Here is a 23,048-nt window from a genome sequence, read left to right as displayed (position 1 = left end):
CTGCAGTCTGATAATCATGTGAGCCTCTGTGACTTTCAAACACAGTCTGCTTGCCCATACACTCGCACAAACACACATGGTGTATTTAAATTGGTTACATAACTAGCCGTTCTACAAACCAAAATAGATACATACAATATAAATACACTGCCTCACTAATTTGAATCCAGTGACCAGCTGGGAAAATCTAGGTGGGAAAGTAAATTCATAACATTGTCCATCCCCGAAATGCTACTTTTATTTGCCCTTGAAAAATACATAAATGGCAATGCTTTCAAGTGACCAGCAGCACAAAAAGCAGCTACCAATTGTAAACAAAATAAATAAACAATAAAGTAAACAATAGTCCTTTCAAAAAATGCAAACTGATTGAACAAAAGGAAATTGCTGCCAGGAAAAATGTTGTGCACTTTACAGGTTACTCTTACAGACATAAATCAGTTACAGTTTGATTTTACTTACAAAATGTTTTTTTTTTTTTTTAAAGAAAAAAATAATTTGTGGCATTTTAATACTAACTACTGTAGAGTATGAGACCTATACCCACTGTGTGGCAGACAGGAAGATATACCCCGGAGAGTTGGATGAGCGGCCGGGAGCTGTTGGGAACATGGCTATAAAAACTAACATCCACACATTCTATCCCTTGCAGCTCTGACATTTAATGCATACATAATTTACGTGAGGTGACAGCGCTTGCAAGCACGCACGCACACACACAAAAACTATTCTGATTTCCATATAAGGGAACCACCTGTAAGTAAAGATCAGACAGAGACTATATGTAGTCAGTGTATTAGTAGCTGCTATCTGGCTTCTTCAAACAATTGCATTACACTAATAATCTTATAACCTGTCAAATGGGTTAATCCCGCCACATCACATGAACAATTCAACTGAATACAAAAAGAAAAAGAAAGCTGAAATACATGCATGAATACTGGAAAATTGATTGTCGTCATGTCTTAAAGGTTCCAAGATCCAATACCTGTTGTTGTTATATTTCTTTCCTATTCACAACCATCAGTAAGTCTCTTTATCAAATCCACTGCTAGTTGTATTAGCATTAGTCCCTTAAATATAGATATTATTAAAGGTTCAGTAGGTAACTTTTATAAAAATATATTTTTGGCATATTTGCTAAAACGGTCATTACATGACACAGATAATCTGTGGAAAAAAATCAGATTCTTTTGACTCCTCCTAGTGCTCCTAATGCCAATTTACAAGAATCCACCGCGCCCGAGTTAAAATAACCAATCAGAGCTGGAAGCAGTCTCTAATGCAGTGTCAGTCACTACTCGTGCAAACGCTGCACAGGCCCCTCCTCGTGCATATATGAACACGTCCTGGCTCCAAGCAGAGCTTCGGGCTCACTATGTCCAATGCCATTCATATTGATATTGACGAGTGGCAAAGAGGTGTGACAACAAACAAGTGCATGGTGTACTAGCCTCTCATCCCTGCTGTTTAGAAGTTGTCACAGCTGCCTCTGAAGCCTGGGGTGCTCTGCCCTGGGCCACAAAGCGTTGCTGGAGTCAATGAGATAGGGACCGGTGTCTTGGCAAGACTTTTTTGCCATAGAAAGCGAGCCCTAGATAAGAATACAAGGGATATATAAGGGACAAGGTTTTGCCAGAAAACAGGCTCCTTCTGCTGCCGAACAAACCTGTGGGTTTGGTGGGAGGGGCTTAGCGGAGTGATGCGAGCAGCAGAGAGAGACGCGGAAGGTTTTGAATTGTATGTTCAGTTGTTACCGACTGCTGCTTTAATTCTTCAAAAAGTGCAAATAAAAAGAATATAAATTGTTAGACATGCCGTGAAGGCAATTTAAATAGATATAAATATAGGGGAGAGCAGGGTGATTTGAGCCCGTGGGGAAGTTGAGCCACCCCTTGTTTTTTGGCAACCATAGGCAAAATTGGTCATGCGACCACACATTTTTGAAGAGTCATCCATTTTACTCATCCTGTAATGGAGAGAGGCCCATGGAATAAGTCCTATGCACATTTAAGATAAAAACTTTTTTTTTTCGTTCAAAGTGATTTTTTTATGTTCAAGGAGTCCTGATTCTTGTGTCTGAACAATTACAGACAGGTTTGAGAAAATCTTATGCATGAAGTTACAATATGAGGCTATATGTTTAGCATGACATTACCCTTAAACTGCTGGATGACACAAATTTGTTAAAATGGCAGGATGGGGTAATTTTAGCCAAAAGACCTGGGGGAAGTTGAACCAGATAATTGACTGTAATTTTACATTGCATTCTTATGCATCACGGAAATGATGTGACATTATGCATTTAAGACCAGAAACCATCATGTCATGCTTCTATAAATGGAACACAGAGAGGCGTCGATTCCTATTGTGGGTTTGGACAGAGTAGTGGGAGAAGTACAGAATGGGAAGTCCATTCATCAGGACAATGGTGATGATAAACAGCATGACTTTAAAGCAATACATTAAAATGAAACAACTTGGCGACATATCAAAGTGCAATTGAATGTTGAGTCCACTTTTTTGGAAAGCTGTATTTTGAAAACAGTTTATTTTAGATCCAAATTGATTATTGCCAGGGATGCACCAAAAAAATCCTAAAATATTTGCACATATTTTAGTTGGAGACATTACTGTCATGTCCTCACTTTAAAGACACCGCAAGTAAAAACTGGTTCAACTCAACCCGCTCTCCCCAACAGGTACATCTATGTGAACAGTTGACACCCAGGCGCATAAGCCCCCACAGGGAGGTAAAGGCACACATGGAAGGCTTGGATGTTATTTTCATGCTGTTCCAGCTGCTCAGAGCTGAAAGTTTTCCTGCTGGTAGTGTTTGATCCCACTGAGATCCCGTATCTGTCAGAGGAAGGGAGATACCGCTGGGGCCGTGCAGCTTCAGTCAAATGCATGATGTCATCCTCTCGCTCTACTCTCCCTCTCTTTCTCTCTCACCATCCCTCTCTCCCTATCTCCATTTGCTGGTCTCCATCACTCCTTTTCCTTCCCTCTCCCATCTCTTTCTTCATTTCTTTCATGTGCTGTTGTGATGTGCCTGCCCTCGGAGACAATCATCTTCTGTACAAAGAACAGTTCTGCTGCAAGTGCAGAATTTGAATTTCTTTTTCAGTTTTGTCATGTAAATCAATGGGCATCAAAGTTCTAATTTGTTTCCTAGCTCTATAACATCTTTTTGTTTGCTGCTGCACCCGTCATGTAGCATCTGCCCCATCGTTACCAGTAATATAATAACAGGATTCTAACATGTGAATGTGCGGGTGTGCATGTGTATGCAGTGTTCAAATGTGGGAGGCAGCTGTGTGTGTGAAAGAATTGTCGCTGTGCTGGCATTTCTGTTCTAATGTTGTTGTCCTATTCTCCTCCTTATCAGCCACAGAACACATTCCTCCAGACAAACGCATGAACGCATGTCTGTGTGTGTGTGTGTGTGTGTGTGTGTGTTAATTTGTGTGCGCACGCGCCATTTTTAGCCATAATTGCAACTGTTTGTTTGGCAATGCCTGAATAAGTGCGCAACATCATGTGCAACTATGTGTGAGTCTGTCAGAGAGACAGTGAAATAGGGGGAGATAGGACAGCAGAGAGAGTGAGAGACAGAGAAAGATAAAGGCATTCAGTGCTCACTCTCTCTGGGTCCAAAGCCCTTGGGTGTCACAGAAGAGTTCCACTGTGTTAATCTCTGTGTAATAACTGAATCACAGAGAAAACAATAGAGCTCTCTGTCCCTTTTCACAAGCCAAAAGGCCTTCAGGCAGCTGGTTAGTCTGTCTAACTGTGTGAGTACAGAATGTGTGTATGTGTGTGCGCACACACACACACGCATGAAAACTGAAAGCCAGACATAGAGTGCTCTGTCTGATCTGTATAAAGTGAGCGAGGTTAGGAGATGTTTCTGTCTGAATCCTCAGTCGTGCTTTCTAAACAGGTTTCTGCGAAAACAAACACATGCAAACACAGGCGGGCCGGAACATTCAATTCATTTCAAATCCAATGCATTGTGAAGCAATAAGAAAAAAACAGAGAGACGATCAGAGCGTATTGTTCACAATGTGACTTTCTGAGATGCTCTGTCAAGTCCAATCCCTGCTGCTCCATAGTTACTCATTAAAAAGCATTCAGGATATTTTTTCTCTTTCTTTCCATCCATTCCTCAGAGGTGTGATCAGCCTTCTTAGTAACTGCTATTGCTGCAGGAGACATATGGGACCTCAGTGAGCTGTTAACCTCCTGGCTTGGCTGTGCCCTCTACCAGTGAATGTGTGTGTGTGCCTGTGTGTGTGTATGTGTGCGTGCGTGTGTGTGTGTGTGTGTGTGTGTGTGTGTGTGTGTGTGTGTGTGTGTGTGTGTGATAGATGGACAGAGACAGACAGAAAGATACACTGCTTGGTTTGGAGGGAGAGAGAAAGGAAAAAGTAAAGCACCATTAACTGATTGTTTGCCAGTGCACTTCACATTGAAGCTATTGTACAGCTTGGTCTCCTACCTGAACATGAGAACCAAGCTATCAAGATTATTTGAGGGTTGTTTAAGCCTAATACAGTGAGTCTTTTCCAGTGCTTCTCCTAAAAGCATCAAGAGTTTTAACACAAAGATCAACAAAACATTCCGCCCCCGTGTGATGACCTTGTTATACTTCAGACGATAAGCACAGTGAGTCTTGTCGCATTTGGTGAACAATGGTTTCCAAGGAAACAGACAACAAATCAGGCAGGCAAGAAAACAGAGCCAATGCATGAATTAAGGGAATACATGATCTTTGGGCATTTCTATGGCTGCCATTTTATCATTATGCTTATAAGTGGAGGAAGCAAGTGTGTGTGTCCTCTGCCCAGCGTCAACTCACACTGAAAGCGTTTCAGAAGTGTTTCAGCAGCAGAGCATTTAGCCTGGCCTATGTTGTTGGCTTGTTGTTTATTTATTTATTTATTTTCTTGTGCTTCTAGTAATGATCACAGCTCTGTGAACCGGTTTTGTTCCGTTCTTTGAACCGGCTTCGTATCCCACATGGAGCATTTCAGAATAAAAGCTTTTTGCCAGCCTGATTTTGCTTACTTGTTTTTGTGCTTCTACCATGGTATGTATGCTACACAGTTAAATTGTCTCTTGTTTTATCTGTCTTAACTGTGTTTATTGTTGATATTCGAGACTTCGAGGGAATTTTATTTTGAAAATCGTCCAGATTCTTTATTCCATCTCTGTGTCTGACTTCCAGCCAGGTTCATCTGCTCTATGCTGCTTGACATGGTTTCCGTCAAAAAATAGATTGGCAGCATACTCTCTCCAGAGCTGAGCAGATGTTTCTGGGACGCGCTGCAGCACTTCAGATGTGAGCACAAGCATTGACTAGAATGGCCGTGATCAGCTCCGGCAGCCGCAGCGCAGATTGGACTATTGGCATGAGTCCGGGGTCAAGTAAACTTGGTATAAATTACTTGGTAGCAGGTGGGCCCCGTGATGAAGCTCTGCCCCCACTGTGAGGAGAGTCTAGCTCTGCTCCTACTTATACTGCTTTGCTAAGAGGAAAATTATGACATTTTTTTAATATGAAGAATAAATCAAAGTCTGCAGCTACTTATACTGCTTATTTGTCCAGCTAAATGTTTAATGCAATTCTCCAAAAAGACCATCAATATCAAAACACTATTTTTAACCACCAACAGTAAGTCAGTCTGTCACATGAACTAAACTATTCAGACTGTGAGAGTGAGAACTGGCTAGCTACCATCAGAAAGCTGTTTGGTTGATGGGAGAGATCCAAATTTCGGAGATCCAGATTGCCAAACTGCCTTTCAGCCATTTGTCCTTGTTTTTGCTCTTTCTCGTCAACAGTGCAAAACTTCAGTTGCAAAGCACCTCTGCACAGAGAAGAAGAAGTGGAAGAAGAAGAGAAAATGACACTGCATTCTCCTCTGTTTCCCTTCATAAAAACACTGCATCACACCCACAAGCACACAATTAGGCACTGACTACATGACTGTTAGACTGACTACATGACTACAGAAATGCGTCTCTCGTAAAGGCAGCTAGAATAATCAATAGCAAAAATTAACACCGTTTTGATCACCCAACCTCTACCATTTATACTTTATGTTCATTTGGGCTGTTATAAATATCAAATATCATGGATCAATTGTGATTGGCTGAATGCAGTTCATTATGTGAAATTAGACACCTCTGAATGAATGCACTTCAATAACCAAATGGATTTTGTTGTCTACCATGTTGCCTTTTCCTGTACACAGCTTGGCAACAGGAAAATACTACGCAAATAGCAACACACAATGACTATGGATGCAATTTAGAGTTAAATTCATCTGATTAACCTTCTATGTACTCCACCACACTGGTACCCTGTCATTTAATGAAATTATTGATTTTGCTTTTTAACACAGGTCTGCCTCAGAGATTTGATTACAGGTAACTCTGTTATTTTCAGGCTTCTGGCATTTCCTCACCAGTATGTATGACAGACCGCTACTATAAAAATTCATATTTCCCCTTCAGCAGGTCATAATGATCCCACTTTAATGATAGATCAGCCCTTCCTCACTAGGCCACAGGTAATGAGATCTTGCCTCTCTGGGTATTCCTACACATGCCTTTGTCACATGAATGAATAAATGTAAAACAATGAATATGAATGAACATGAAAAATAAAACCCAGCCAGGCTGTGAGAAGTAGACACAGCACACACAGATTAAGATTAATTCTAAAAGAAAAAAATATACTAAAAAAATATACATTTGTTAGTATTGTCAGAGTGACAACATGATCCGAAATTTCTAAACTAAAGCCACTTCACCAAACTTGTACTGCATACAGTATCTACAGCCATGTTAGTGTATTATTGATCAAACAGAATAAGTACTTATTCACGCTGTACTTTGATGTACAACTTGAAAAAATCTAATCCCCTCCCTCTACTTGCCTATTATATCACTCCTTCCCTACAATGGGCCACTGATCTCTATGCTGTCATAGCAGCCAAACAACCTGGCTAATAGTTACCAAGGCTTCTCTACAACTGGACCTCAATGGCACCCCTGGTTCTTGCTGGTAACCTGCTGACCCTCAATTTACCCTGAGTGTATGTGACAAAGACAAAAAACAAGAGAGCTACATTCGCTGTGTGTGTGCATGTTGCCGTGTGTCTGTGCATCACATGTACACCTACAGCATGTGCATGAGCCAGACACAGCATGGAGCCGCGTCCACTAAGCCTCCACCAGTCAGCCGACAAAGACTGTCCACCGCTGGGCATGAGGCTGAGGGCGGTCAGCCTCCACTGGAGAAGCAGGTGGAGACCTCTGTACTCTCACTGGCCTCCTGCTGTCTTAGTGAATGTGCCATAATGGGAGAAAGAGTAATGCTGCCTGACTAACCAATTTGCTGCGTAATGTGTTTGCAGAACATCTTACGCTGTATACAAAACAGAAAAGTCTGTTACATATCTATGTGGTTGCATCTTATGTGTGCATGTACCTGTGTCTCAATCACAAAATTGGCTTCACTGACCCATCAAAATCATTCTAGATGGGGGGGGGAAAGAAATTGACTCCTTCGAAAACAGGGTTTATTGCAATACTCTCCTGGTGGAAGACATGGAAATGATGTAACGCTTTGAAACACTTGACGGGATCTAAAAACGTCCGCTCCTTGCTCGCCCCCACCCCCATCATAACAGTTTAAGGCTTGGCGTGCTGGCGGGCTAAGAACCTCCAAAAGATCAAAGTCAGACACCTCACTGTGCCTTTGGTTTCATTAGACCTTGTGATCCCACATTTTTCAACAGTTCAACAAACTTGTCACGCATCAGTTAAGAAGAGGTTGAAATCAGTGTTCCATTTCTTAACCTTAGCAGAATAAAACTGATTACAACCTTCATTTCTTATTTTGGAAAGAAGACAGTTTTTCCTTATAAATAAACACTTGGTGGACTGTGTAACAAAAAGTAAAGACAAAGGGGTGCGGGTGAATTGAGAGACACTCTTTCATTTGAAAGAAAGGGGTTCAAGCGCCCAAAAAAGATTGGGCGCTTGAACCCCTTTTGATCAAACGCACTATGAAGTGCTGAATGCCTCCCAGCTTATGGTGACACTGTTGTGTAGCTGATTCTTCCCTCTGAACTTTTTGATGGGGAGTATAGTAAAATGCTGGTGAAAAAAAGTTCCATCTTAGAGCTGTTCCTGACCCAGCTTACAATGGGATTCATAAATGGCAAATGCCCTACCATAGAAATCACTTCTATGTCATTTAAATATGACCTTTTGAATCTGGAAACACTAATATTGACTGTCTACCAGAAATAAAGGTGCAGATAAGGTACCTTGCCTGCAGTAAATGTAATCCCCAGCTTTTCTTGCTGCGTCTGTGAAATCAATATCATTTTATTTTATATATTGGAGAGACCCATATGTAGTCCATTTAAGTATAAAAAGCTTTTTGAGCCGAAGGTTCCTTTGTAGAGACAAACTGGGAAAGCATCTTCCATCATTCCATGTCTGCAGTGCAGGTCAAATTAGTTGAATTATTATCAGGTAAGCAAACTGGTAGCAGTGCAGCAGGGAGCTACTAACTCCCACCTCCACCGATTTCTGGCAATGGCTCACTCTGTTTCCTGCAGTGTCTGTGTGTGTGTTTGTGTGTATGTTTGTGTGTGTGTGTACAATTCCCTGGCTGCAAAGTGGATTCTTGTTGCAACTATAGTGTATATAATCAATTGTTTGTCTCTTGGTTTTAAAATATGTGTCGTCTTGTCTATCAGCAGTCCACAGAGAGAAAGCGAGGGGGGAAAAGAGAGCTGAGAGTGACAGAAATGGTGCGTGTGTGTGTGTGTGATTTCTGTGCATTTCTGGAATTCTGCGAGTCTCTTTTTCTCAGTCCCTTTCAAAGGCCTCTCTCTGACACATAAAGACTTTCACTCCAAATCTCTGGCACAAGCCCAAACCCAGCAGATTTCGAGCCTAATTGGCCTAAACAACAGCGAGGGGTATCTTGTCTTTGCAAATGACTGTAGCACTTTGTAAAGAATGTGCGAGCAGCCTTTGTTTGGTGTGTTTAAAACCTTCCCTAAATATAACTGAACCGCCCTATTCTGTTTTTGGTATACAGTACCACACATATCTCCAACAGATTCCAGCAATAAGTGGTATACACAACAGTAAGGTGTGGCTATGCTTTGCAAACATTTAATGAAAAGCCTATGGGTCACTTTATTATTTTTCTTACCCATTTCATGATTGAAAACTTTCCAAAACACAATCTGTTTTCCACTCCGTTTCTCACAAGCAAGACAGAGCCAAGCTGATGTACTACTGTGGTGCCAGTGTGTACATAACACCGTTAGAAATTCATGAGCCGCACAATATAGTTAATTTATATGCGGAGAGTTGCTTGATGAATTATACATAGCAGATGCAACCCACAGAAGACAGATGAGTGAAATTAATGTGCGCTTGCACTTCTAGATACTAGCCATAGTTGGGATCTCGATGGTATACCCATGTATCACGTACATATCACAGATAATTAAGAAGTAACATCAAATGCTACTTATGAGGCAATTTGATGCCAAATGAGAATCAGAATTTCCTTTGCTAAAAAAATATCAGAATTCTGTACTTCCCAATAAAACACTGGGGGAAAACAAGGTTTCAGAGTGAATTTGACTGCAGTCTGGTGTGGTGAGTATGTTCTACACTGAGCCGCCAATCAACTTTGAGGCTCAGTAAGACATTGTGCAATACATTGAAACCCCTGCTTAAGGACAGCTGTAGGAAGAGACACGGCTGGTTTAGGGATGTTATTCTCCTGTTTGCCTGTGAACATTTAAAGCAACCCCACTGCAAACTAGAGAAAATTACAGGGGGGAGTTTTTAATAAGTAATTCCTTTAAAATAGTAATTCAACCCTAACATTACTAATTAGTGTGCTCAAAATAATTATTGTGTTCTCTTCATACATTAGAATTACTTAAAGCTAGGGTAGGCAACATTGGAGAACTAGTAAAAGAAGGCTAGATTTTGAAAGTATCCAACCTAAAAATCTTCCCTTCAGGCCTCCGTCCAAGGTGCGTTTTCATGCACAGTGAGTCCACGGCCAGAGTGCATGCAGGTGGGCAGTTAGAAAGGCAGATCAATCTGGCCGAATGAAATGGCTCATGGGCTCATTACAGTCCTATAACAGCCACAGATAGTGTTGTTTTTTGTTTATTTTTTTCTACCTCAGTTTTAATTTGTCCCACATTAAATTGTTCTTGTTCCCTTGACAATTAATATGCACCTGTAAACTTATTACAGTTTTATTTTTTGTTCTTGAACTGAGATACATGGATATATTTTGGCTGTTAAACACATTAGGTTGTAGCATCCCTTGGAAAAGGCAAATTCCTGATTTTTCATAAAACAGAAAGGGAAGGGACAAATTATGCGATTTGTGGAAACAGTTAAATTATTTAAAAGGTAAAAATAACTAAACTGAGAGACCGAAAAAACCATACGAAGCACATGATTAGTAATTTAAAGGGATCATTTGTAATTTGCGGGCACAAATTACAAAACTGATGGGACATTTCTCAAAGGTTTCTGCCCTGACACCTCACAGGCTGAAAAAATGGTAAAATAAGAATATCACTTTATTCCTCCATCATCTGGTTGGTTGAATTTCATTGCAGAGAACATCCAGCATCCACTGCATGCATACTTACAGTTTTTTAGCATGAAGCATTCCTCTTCCTGAAGTCTGTGATATATAATTCATAGCCCACCACTGGCTTCACAACAAAACATACACCTTCATCTTCATCGTTCTTTACTCCTGAATAACTTCAATGTTTATGTCGCTCTCTAGAGCACAACAGTACATGGGAGTTCCACTTATATTTTAATCTGAAAACACCCAAAAGAAGAAACCTGTTCTGTTAAAAGAAAGCATTTTGTTGTCAGGCATGCTGTGTAACAAAGGATGCCTCAGGAGGAACTGGGCATAAATAAAAATGCTGAATATCAGGATAGAGCATAATACAGCTTGCAGTGACACAAGCTTTACTCGGAACAAGCACAATGTGTAGCTAGACTGAAAACCTGCCTTTGTTAACTCAGGGACTGTGAAATGAAATCGAATAATGTGGACAGCGGGAGCTGAGGCTCGACTGTGGATGTAGCTCTCCAGTGTCAACACACATCAATAAACAACCTAATAAAAAGCCCCATGGTCAAAACATTATTTCAGCTGCCGTTCCTCTTTCAGACGTGCTGAAAACACTCACAGCTAAATCCTCACACAGCTTCTTCCTTACAAATTGTATTATGTGGTCTGTGTCCTACAGGTGGTTGCTTCTGATCTCTGACGTCACTCTCTTTCTGTAGCCATACCTTCTTCTTTCTTTTTCCATTGATCGAGGTGGACACAAATCCGCACACACATAAACCCTACACACCACGGCAATAAAATAAAGTGGCTCGATCCATAAATGGGCCACATTGGTCTAATCTCTATCTCTTACTGAGTGTGTCTCTCCCATCATTTCCATCAGACCCTTTTCTACAGATATGAGACAGCGTCTGATTGACAGGTGGAAGTAGCCACAGCAAAACATGGTTGATAAAGATCAGTGTGTGCTGCTGATGGGCTGTCTGTTGATCCGACCACAGGCATTGGGTATGGCATTTATACCACTTGGCTGGCCTCAAGCTTTTAAGATAGAAATACTACTGTGTGTGTGTGTGTGTGTGTGTGTGTGTGTGTGTGTTGATAGGGGATCCATACTTACCCAAGATCTAGTGAATGAGAAAAGTTCAGGTATTGTCTTTAAGTATCCTTTGGGCTCTGCACAGGCACAATCACCTCACCAATATCACTGATGCTCAATAGATGGGTTATCAGGGATGTTCTGAGCGGTTTTAATCACCCGCTGCAGAGCCCCCCTGTCCTGGGCCGTGCACATCCCATAACAATTTGTGTTGTTTTCAGTCAAGATGCTTTCCTCTTAAAAGGTTCAGATTCTTTAGAAACCCATCCCTTTGATTAGTGATTCTTTTCTCTTTTAATAATCAAAAACTGCCAGTGGCTATGGAGACAATACCCTTAAAAGGGCTTTTGACTTATTGACTACTGACTGTTTGATCTCAAAATTCATGTTTAAGCGTGCAAACAGGCTGTGCATTGTACTCTACTTGTGGTGGGTTCTTAAAATGCACTGTTCCTCTGACCCATTGCATGTCCTCTACATTATAGGCTAAAATGGAGAAAACTAGAGAACCAGCTTCTATAGATTATTTCAACGATTCATCGATGCGTCGTTTTAAGAAGAACTTCTGCTTGACGGCAGCGGTGTTGACACTGTAATTCAAGAAAATACACGTGAAATGGGAAATGGGAAATGAGCGATCCTGCACACGAAACAGCTGTTGTTTGTTATTATAAAGATAGCAATTATAAAGACAAAGAATATGGGTGAAAGAATGGATTAGCACACGCAGGTAGCAGGGATTGTCTGAGCTACAGAGAGAGCTGGAGGGGAGTAAAGGTGTAGCTCCCGACACCCAGTTAACTCATGACTGTGATGTTACAACTCACGGCCCAAAAAGGAGAACAGCAAACGCACATGTGTACATTTTCAGCTGAGGACTGCGGCTTACTTTGGCTAGCCTTCAACTCAACAATCAATCATGATTTCAGTTAAATGCTAAAGTTGCTGTTACTGTTACCTTGTCTGTGGTCCACTGGCAGAACACCGGCTGCTTTTGGTTCAGGTGCCGTCGTGCTGTTGCCGAGGCGACATAAGTTTCGTTTTACGGTGGACGGACGGTAAGATTACAGAGTTGTTGTTTTCTTTAGCTTGAAATAATCACATACTTTGGACACTTTCACACAAAAGAATTTGCATCGATGCATTTTAGTAATCAAGACACCAAGCCATCTGCGAAGTAACATGAGGAAGCGTTCTGTATTCAACACGAAAGATGGGAAAATCATGAATAATGGTAAGGCTTATGCAAGTGCCTTACAGTAACTTTAACCCGCCACTCAAGTGAAGCAGCAGAGACACTGCAAATGAAGAACATCATGGGGTTTCAGTAATGCGGCTAAGGATTAGGTTATGCAGGTTGTGCTCAAATTAATTAGAACATTTGCGTGTTAGTTCCCATTTGTTCAAACTTGTATTTTATTTTAAAAGTGATTATCCTGATTTGTAATGTGTGAAACCTCAAACGCAAGCGCACACACACACACACACACACACACACACACACACACACACACACACACACACAAACAGCAGCAATCAAAACTGCAGTTGCAACAAGTGTCCAAAATGAAGCAGCTATTATTTTTGTTGCCTGTAGATGGTTTAGGATTAAACTGCAGGATTAAAAAGTCTGCGACTGGATGACAATAGCTGGACTTGATTTCAGTTGGTGAAGCACATGGCATCATGTGCCCTTGTGTACAAAGAGAAGAGCAATGACGTGTGCGGTAAAAGAAGGGAAAAGTAATAAACACACACACAGTTGCTCACCCTCACATACACATCTAGGTGCAGGTGTTCATTTCCCATTAAACACGTTATTTTCCACTTGACCAGCCAGCAAGATAATACTACGTTGCTGTGCAGAGAGACTATAGATGAAGCCGACAACAATAAACCTCCCTTCTTCCGGCCACGTAACATGTCATTATGCCAAAGCTTTTTCTCTCTCTCTCGCACTTTCACATCAGCTTAAACATTTTCTCCTGTGAGGCAACTTGCAATGTCCTCACACCTGCTTATTTTTAGAAATAAGACCATACTGGAGACTGTCTAATTACTTTCTTGCACATATAGATTTCACCGAAAAGGCCGTTGCGAAAGTTCAGCCAGGAAAAAGGGCAAATTCAATGTCTTAGCCAATAACAGTGGGAAAAAAAGAACAAGTAGGTGTTGAAGCAATGGTGCAAACAACAGCATTAACACAAAGTCCCGCACGCCCTTGTACACACACATGCACTCAAAAGCACACGCGTACATAGACTTCCCAACCTGTGGACACGAATATGTGGATTCTGATGACAAACCCCCATACATGCAGTAAAGGTCAAAATCACACACATAGACACCAACGGATGAACAAACAGGCACACTTGCACACTCAGTCCTACACGCACAAGCCAACTCTGGGCTTCATTTTCGCCCAGGGAAATCAAGATGATCTGTGCTCCAACTATGGCTTCTCTTTGATGCTCAATTAACTCAGGCAGACCTGGCTAGCTGAGCCAATTATTAATTCAGCTTAGCAAGTACATTGTGGCTGGCACAGAAGTGATGTCATGGCTAGGCAACCACAGACACACTGCTCTCACTGTAGGGCCTGCACTAAATAAATACCATTAGGTTTTAATATGCATAATTTGAATTTTTGACAATGGCAAATATAGCATGGTGCAATTCTGTGGTTTCCCTCATCACGGTCTGCAATTTGTTCTTCGCACCTTTCTGTCACTTCCTGCTATTTAATGATTCCTTGCCTGGGGTTCTACCTGCTTATAAGCCATTCTTACTCCCCAACAAGCTCTGTTGCTAAGCTCTTCCCACCTCTGTCTTTACTTAATTTATCTCCCCCCAACTTTTTCACATTTTACCCCTTCCTTCATCCCCTCTTCTCTCACATGCATCCTCTCTCTTCAGTTTAAAAAAATCATTTATTTCCTTTCTCTTCATTTTGTCTCTTCCTTTCTTCCCTTATGCCTTTCTTTGTTTTCCCCTGCACTAAATACTGAAGGGAAGGAGGGTTGATAATGGAGCAGAGGAGGTGGGGGGGGGCAGTGGGTGACAGAGGGAGTCCCATCTGCAGTGAGCTCATTAGAAGACGGGAGGAGAATCGGCAGCAGAAACACACTAGTAAGCATCCACACACCCCTCTCTAAATCTCTCTCTCTCTCCCTCCCTCTCTCTCTCTTTCACATATTGCTGCCTTGCTGGACTCATTCCAACAGTAACACATCGCTACTTCCTCTCTCTCTCCCTGTCTGCTTCCTGCTGCGCTCCTCAAAGTCCTGCTCTCATTAATCACTACAATATACAATACACAGCAATTGGTGAATGGTTTTACCTTTTATCACCTTCCAGTACTTTGAGGCCATATATTTTTTACTACATGTGGCATCAGTGGAAATCGAGCTATAAATCCAAAGCATTGTTAAAGCTGGACGACTTTTCTTCTTCTCTTTCTTTTTCTGTGAAAGAAAGGGAAGTGTGACACATTACTGATAGGGAGATTTAATGCTCAAGGACACTAAGGAAGGCTAAATCTCTAACTGGTGCCTGAGCTTGACCCTACTTTTGTAGATGATGTCATGAACCTTCCTGACAGATGATTGGAAGAATTCTCAGCAGTGCCTTCAGTCTAAACACCTGCCTCCCAAAGGAAAAAGAACCACCTACTTCTAAGTCATCGTACAGTCACTTTATTTGTCCAAATTACACTGCCATTTGGAGCCACTGTAATGTAAAGTCGCCAATTGCAGGTGTAAAGAGGCAAACCATGCCCGTTGCACACTGTCCACTCCTTAGGATACATTAATGGAGCTGGAAAGCATGAAAATAGGGGGTGATGTCATATCAGTAGAAAGCCTGGCTATATCATCTTAAGTCTTTTGTGTAGCATTCCAAGCACTATTCCCATATTGTCCATCTTCCTGTAATTTAACAGTATTTTTTTCAACTGATCCCCGAACAGGGAAATTTCTCACTGCGTCCCCTTCTTTACAAAGAGTCCATCCTTTGAGCTGTGAGGTATTCTGTGGGTTGTAATCTGACATTAAAACGATCCACTTGCCGGGTTTGGCTATTAACTCTGAAGGCAAGTATTCCTATTCCTACTTGAAGGCTCCGGGTCGGATTTTCCGCGAAATCCAGTGACTGACACCTGCATGCGCGCTCCCGAGGATCTCGCTTTGTCTACTGACTTTGCACTCAGCAGTGACAACACTGCAACTTATGACATGGAGTCTGCTAACACTAAGAAACGACCTGCTTCCAGCACAACACAGACTCCAACACAAACTCCACATAAGGATAAAAAACAAAAAAAGTTTTATCTGCTGAAGCTCATCAGGCCTAATGTGAATCAGATCAAAAACACGGATCAACATCGGCAGGGCTTTTGAATCATGGAGAAACCTCCGCTTTGTTTTGGGTATAAAAACAGACCCAGAGTTGGCTTTCATCCTATTGGACAGGTAAGCTAACATTACTACAAAGCATGTAAAATATATTTTGATTTTGTGCTTCAGTTGGCTCAAGTTAGATAGCGTTAGCTCGCCGGCTAACGCCGAGCAGTTGCTAATGTTGTCCAGTGCAAAGTTACTTCACCAACTAATGTTTGTTTTTATTTACTCTTTTGTACAGCACTTTGTGATTTTATCTGAGAAAAGCGCTTTATAAATAAACTTTACTTACTTACATGTTATTTTCCTCTGTACCACTGTTATGTCAAAGTGTCAAAGCCTGCAATAAGTGATGTAATGGTAAAAAGCTAATGTGGAGCGATTTGTTTACTATCCCATAGTGATGCAGCCACGAGCAGCCAGCAAACGCTACAGTAGCTCAGACCTGCCGCAGTTTGCTTCGTAACGTTCAATTTAGATTTATTGCCTTTTACTGATACTCAGGTACACAGCTTCTCCACCTCTCAGTCGCTGTAACTAACATGACCCACATAATATACAACCCAGAGGAAGAGCCATCCACTAACACTACAGTAAATGTACTTACTGCGGTCTAACTGCTATAAAGTGTGACACAATCTTGTTATAATATTCAGTCCAGCTCACTAACAGTTTCATTATCATCCAAAACATGTAGCTGTGCTGAAATTGCTGAGCCTCCGGTGACAGATACACAGATAGTAAAGACAGTTACTGAAAGCAGCAGGCGAGCTAACGATGTAGCACGTTGGCTAAATGCAGTCACTGTAACGTTATCATGTAACGAGCATGGATTAGTTCAACATCAAGCTGATAAAAATATTACTGTAACGTTGTAGTGGGAGTTTAGCTGAGTTTCCAGCATGTTGTGTGAAGCTGGCTCCCTACCTGTCTATAGCCGCTCTCACTTTGCCTTTTTTCGGGAGTACTGTGCCAATATGCCGGTGTCTTGCTGTGCTGAATGAAAGGTACGGCACTGGTGTCGATCCGCCTCTGAGATGGTAACGATAAAGTAGCAGAGCCTGAACATGTCTGGAGAAAAGCCACAGCCTGCATGCATGGTGTTCCTGTGTTTACTGCATGATTTCTGTATGAAAGCGGTTGTGTTTCAGATTCTGCTCGCTCATGAGTTCAAGCGAGCACACGTACAAGGACACGCCTGGTTGCAATCTTAAAACCGCACCGCTAGTGGCCGCTGAAAACTACATAATGCCCCTTTAATATGCAATGAGATGAACTAATCAAGAGGTCCACTGGAATGTTGTGTCCCAATATATTAAGGAGCAGTGTTGGCTAGTAATGTGATTATTTTTCATTAAGAACAAGCAAAGTAAGGGATTACAAGCAGAAATTTAGTAATTACATTACAGTTACTAATCCCAGTAATGCTCCATTATCTCAACATTTTGTGGGTTGGCATGTTGCTGTCCTAGCAGGAGTTTGATGGAGAGTTGCTTATACAGTAGTTTCCAAACTGTGCGTTCAGGGGACAGACTAGACCGCGATGTGTTAGCTTGGCACAGGGCTGGAAGTAGAGGGAGGGGACTAGCCTCTAAAAAGAAGAGGAATGCAGCTCCTACAGCTCCAAACTTGTGTAATTTACATGCTCTTGCTGCTGGGTGGCTGTGGCTCAGAAGGTAGACCAAGTCGTCCACTCATTGTATAAAAAAAAGTCTTGTTGACCAACTCAGTGCAGCATCACCGGCAGGGGTGAATCATATTCATGATGGGACAAGCTGCTAATGTATTTCATTCTCACTCATTTCATTGACACACTGATTTATAATTGTAAAGAAGGCAATGCCAATTTCACTATTTCATGATTTACTTGGACATGTGAGAACAAGGCATAACATCTAGAATATTATCATGGCCATATCCCCATAAGATAGCCATATTGGGTGCGCTGCACAGCACCCGTGAGAGAAAGAAGAGATATTACAGGTTTAATGGTCCATAACATGTATGTAATCTTGTAACAGTTTCACAGTAATGGGGATATTGTAAAAGTGTCCATTAGCAGTGGCACATCAGTGTTTTTATGTCATTAAACAAGCTCATAAGCATCTAGTTACTAACATTGGCATCAAGTCAGCTGATTGATGAGCACACTGAGGCTGTCAATTAGCACCTCCATTGTGCCCATGAATAAGCAATCAATGCAATCGGCACATGTCAGCCAGTTGCCCGAGGCCCATTCACATTGCATTTTAGTGAATCTATAGAAGAAAAGATGAACAACATATCAGATAACAGAGCTCACGGACATCAAAGTGTTAAATCAAAGCATTCATTTTCATCTTAATGGTGCTTCATGTTCCACAATTGTCTCTACTCATAGTAGTAATAGATAGAAAGGACATGAATAGACCTACATACTTTACTGATACTTCTCCATAAAAGAAAACAGCTATTTCTATGTGTTCAAGGAGAAAAGGTCATAACAAGAGCTTAATTTGAAATCAGAAAATAACTAGACTGCTAATAAAAGATACATAGTTAATACAACGATAGTTTTTTCTCCACCTCATGTTGACAAATGAACAGCATCAGATGTTGCCTCTGGGCTTGTGTCATGCCTCAAAGAGGTACCATATTTGCCACCGTGCCTCAGAGCTCCTCTAGAGGAAAGCCATTTGTTCATTCTCAGCAATTGTATAAAATAATATTTAGATTCTTAAAAACAAATGACAACAATACACTACTGGGAAGACATACTGTACTCTCGCATCTTTAAGGAACATGTCTGAATAAAAAGGTATTATTACAGGAATGTGGGATGTTATCTTGAGTCTGTGTTAATATAATAAAGGTACAGAGTGACACTATGGGGAAGAACTTTTTGGCCATTGGAGGTCAAAGGTCAGGTTTAAGCATAAAACAGAACCCATGGCCCTGGTAGAGATTCTTCTTGTCTTGCTCAGTGACAGGTGCTCCAGGTACTGCTAGTGCAGGAGCCTCCCTGCTCACTGCGCTCTCTTACATGTCACATGAATTATGAAAAGTCCGGGAACAAGTGAAAGTAGAAGGGATTGAAATAGTCTCGTCCCATTGAAAGATTTCTGTGTTGTTATCAAGCGTATGATGAAAATCAAATTTGACTTAAGAATCAAATCAAATTTCATTTTTGACATGGATATTTTACTATTCTCAACGTCAATGGCGAGATGGTTTTGATGCCAAAACCATCTTTCAGCACACAATTGGCCAAACACCCAAACATCAAAGCAAAGATTCAGCGGGGAATTCCTACCCCTCTTGATCTCAATCTTTGCTCATTTCAAGTGTAGAATTGGCCTCAGGTACAGCATGGTAAGTATTTTTTATGTATCCAATATGTCTCTCATACACTGCAACATGGATAACAAAGTTTGACAGTCACAGAATGGTATTTGATCTGTAACACCGTCAGTGCACTACACCCCACTATCACTTTCTAATGAAAATTTAATTCACAACAGTTACAGAATTTTCAAATCCTCCCTGACCCTGGTCTGCTACCCGGAGGATAACTATAATTCAAATTCTCCCCTCCCTTCATCAGCTCCATAAGGCAATCCCGGGCAAGCTCATTCCAGCAGCTCTTTGGACTGTCGTCAGCACTCCATCCTGTGGATGCCTGCCAGCAGCCCCTCCGTCCGATCAATAGGCACCGGCGGCTAGCTTTCCCCCTTTGCTCTCTCTGCCTCTCTCGGCTACCACAGTATAAAGACTGGGCTGTTCTGTTCTGCCGGCGCAGCACAGTGATTAGGCATTAGGCCTACGCTGCTGTGTGAATTAGCTTAATCTGTGTCCGCGATGAAGGACGAAGCTTTTCATGCCCACTGGAGACATTCACTGGACATAAAAGAAGCTAATCTTTAGGAAATTTAGAGAGGGAATGGTGTGCGTGTGTGTGTGTGTACAGTGTATGTGTGTGAGAGATGGAGACACAGTTCCCACAGTGATAGGTCTTTTGTAATGCTGCTTATCCTTCCAATAAAATAAATCTATTGAATTTCTTGAAGACATGTGCCTCATGGGCAAGGAGAGTGGTGTCCTGTCATCACTTTAAGTACTAGAAAAAGTGAATAACGTGCTGGTTGAAACAGATGGAGCAGTGGCTGTCTGTGGAGGACATTGGAGGGAGAAAAAAAATCTATATCCCCTATATTCCTGCACCAGGGGTCAATATGAGGGGAATTAGAGGGGATTCTATTCTCCTTCTTACACGGCTGCTTACGACACAGAGGAAGCTGGCTAACCTGCAAATCTCAAAGCAAAGTTGTATAGTTTCAAAGCAGCACGGACCATAAGACTAAGGGTTTAATGTGATACAGACCTGAGAATGCACTAATGTTCTTTCCCTCTCTTTTCAACTGTGTCTCAGCTGTCCATCATGCACCTGTGCTGACATGCAGTAGGCTGAACATGTATCCACAGCATGCCTAAAAGCAGCCCAGCCCTCCTCCTCCTCCTCTCCTCCACATCATCTGCTGGATATATTGTACGCCCTTGACAAACTGCCAGCACACAACCCCCCCTCCTGAAAATGTCTATTGATCAAAGCACAAGTACAGCTGTGGGAAAGGTATGGAGTCTTACCCATACTCTTATCCTTGTGTCACTTCTCATGCCCCAGAACCTTACAGACAAAATCCCATGAAATTTAAGGAGTATCAGCGGACAATGACATTTATAAGCAATATACCATGCCAGGATACCTGAAGCACAGAGTTTGGTCCAGCAATAAATCATATACCATATTATATACCATGACATCATGTCCAGATATCTTGGATATAAAAATCTTGAATATAAAAACAACTTAACTTTTGGCTGTGAATGGAGTTGTCAAAACAAAATAAACATCATCTGGCAAGGAAGAGCAACTACACTCATTCCGTTTACAAGGTGCTTTTCACACGTTTAAAGCACTTTTACGCACAAGCAATGGTGAATTTGGTTCAGCAGCCAGCTGGGGCCAAAGATCTGTTGTGTGTTGGGTGATCTTGTCACAGTCGAACACTTGTTTCTGAGAGGATCTTCGCAGTATGCTCGGTATCATAAGCAGGACATCTTCCCAAAATCATCCAGCATGCATGATCCAGAAGTCATGTTCAGATTTCCTGCGCAACTCCACATTGCAAGACCTCTCCCACTTAACACACAGGCATTTGAAGACCTGTCACCCAATCCCTGTCTGTCCAATCTTATTAAGTCTACAGCAAAGAAAATAACGCGATGACTTACCGAAATGAGATCCTGGCCGCTGTCAGCGACCGGCTTCTCTTCGTATCCCTTCTGCCCCTGGTCCGCCTACTTTCAAGTCAATCCGCAGCGTGTTTAGATCAGATCAGAGCGGAGCGGTGCGCCTTTTCGCTGTGTCCTGCGTCCAGAGTTGCCGGGGATGGAGCGACCATTTGCCGGGATGCTGGGGCGGGGGTGCGAGGCTGAGGCATCCGCAGGGAGGAGGAGAAAGATTGTGGATGAGACAGGGGAGGAAGAGGCGAGGCGCTGGGTACGAAAGCTAGAAAGGAAGAAAGAGAGAGAGAGAGAGAAAGAGAGAGGGGAGAGCAGCAAATCACTGCAGCGACGGTGAGGCAACACCACCGGAGAGGAGGCAGACAGCGGCTCTCTGTCTCGCTCTCTCACGCACTGCACGTGCAAGCGCACGCGCAGGATCGCCATCATACAAGGGTATGGAGCGCCATCTTTGGGTGGTGTGTCGTACGAAGAGGTTGGTATACAGTATCTCCTACATTTAAAGTGTGTCATTTGTGCACATTCCCATAGTGATGTCTTTGCTTTTTTGACATCCTGGGAGTGTCAGTGTTGCTGCACAGGTCGCTCTCGGGGCTTATTGCACCCCCAGTTTTTCCTGTTTCACACCTTACCCCTAGTAGGAGTTTCACAGCACACACTATTAGAAAGTCACCCATGGTACCAACCCCCCTTTCACACACACAAGCATCCATTTAGTCCCTTAAGATCTACCCAACCCTTTACCATGACCATAACCACTACATCCATAGCCGACCTAACCCAAGCTCCTACCCTTAACCTTTAACCAAACCCAAGTCATTATCAAAGTCATAGTCAAACCTGATTTACCTTCTATGGGCATTTTGCTCCCAAGTGAGGGCTGAGTCCCTATTTGTGACTGTGTGAACAAATCCCCTGAATACCATCCCCACCCATGTTGTTGTAACCTACCAACCCCCCTTCTGCACACATACACACCTCCATGGCAACTACATCCCTACTGGGTTATGATGATTATAATATCACCTGACCTGCACTCCATCATCTTTCCAGCCCCCTATTCCCCCTGGCTTCCCTCACATACACCTGGTATCCCAAGGTCAAGAATTGCTGAGGGTGTCAGATATGTGGCTACATGTTCTGCACACTAAGTTCTGCTAGCTTGAATGGACTGAGAATTTCTTAAGTCAAATGTGTCTCTCCTTGTACACATTAAAACATGTTCATTATGTTGAAATATGACCATTGTGCACACTGTCTCTTCTGTCTCCTTTTTTAACCCGACTGTCTCAAGATGATCTTTTCTTCTTACATTAATTCTATTTTTACGCAATTCTTAACAACGCAATCTGAATTGCTGAATTGTTCTGTGGCATTAAGTGACTGAAATGCTTGTTTGGATGTAATATTTAAATTAATATCTCAAAATGAATGTTACTGATGTTATTATGTCCATGAAGCACCATAGCACCATTAAAGATTGGATTTAGTAATCCAAGTAAGACCTTTTTATTTATTCAATGTGATCAATTTATTTCAGAAAACGCAGTGCAATATGTGGAAAAATATTTGTATTCTTTTTTCCATTTTTATTTTC

The 23,048-nt window shown here is 41.9% G+C and overlaps 1 protein-coding gene across 2 annotated transcripts in view; it reads right to left on the bottom strand.

Moving 5' to 3' along the window:
• Positions 1-21,880, bottom strand: part of ctnnd2a (catenin (cadherin-associated protein), delta 2a) — a 308,492-nt gene extending 286,612 nt beyond the window's left edge. Inside the window, exon 1 of one of the 2 annotated variants that reach the window (XM_038726010.1) lies at positions 21,440-21,880. The gene's annotated coding sequence lies outside the window, so the exon portion shown is untranslated. The remainder of the gene's footprint in view (positions 1-21,439) is intronic. The other variant, XM_038726002.1, reaches the window with a different exon arrangement.
• Positions 21,881-23,048: the final 1,168 nt, after the last annotated feature.

This window comes from Micropterus salmoides, unplaced genomic scaffold (assembly GCF_014851395.1).
Source record: "Micropterus salmoides isolate LMB-PRFRI ecotype aquatic unplaced genomic scaffold, ASM1485139v1 Ms_hic_scaffold_1, whole genome shotgun sequence".
Taxonomy (NCBI): Eukaryota; Metazoa; Chordata; class Actinopteri; order Centrarchiformes; family Centrarchidae; genus Micropterus; species Micropterus salmoides.
Note: the sequence above shows the minus strand (reverse complement) of the source record. Positions and strands in the feature narration are given on the sequence as shown.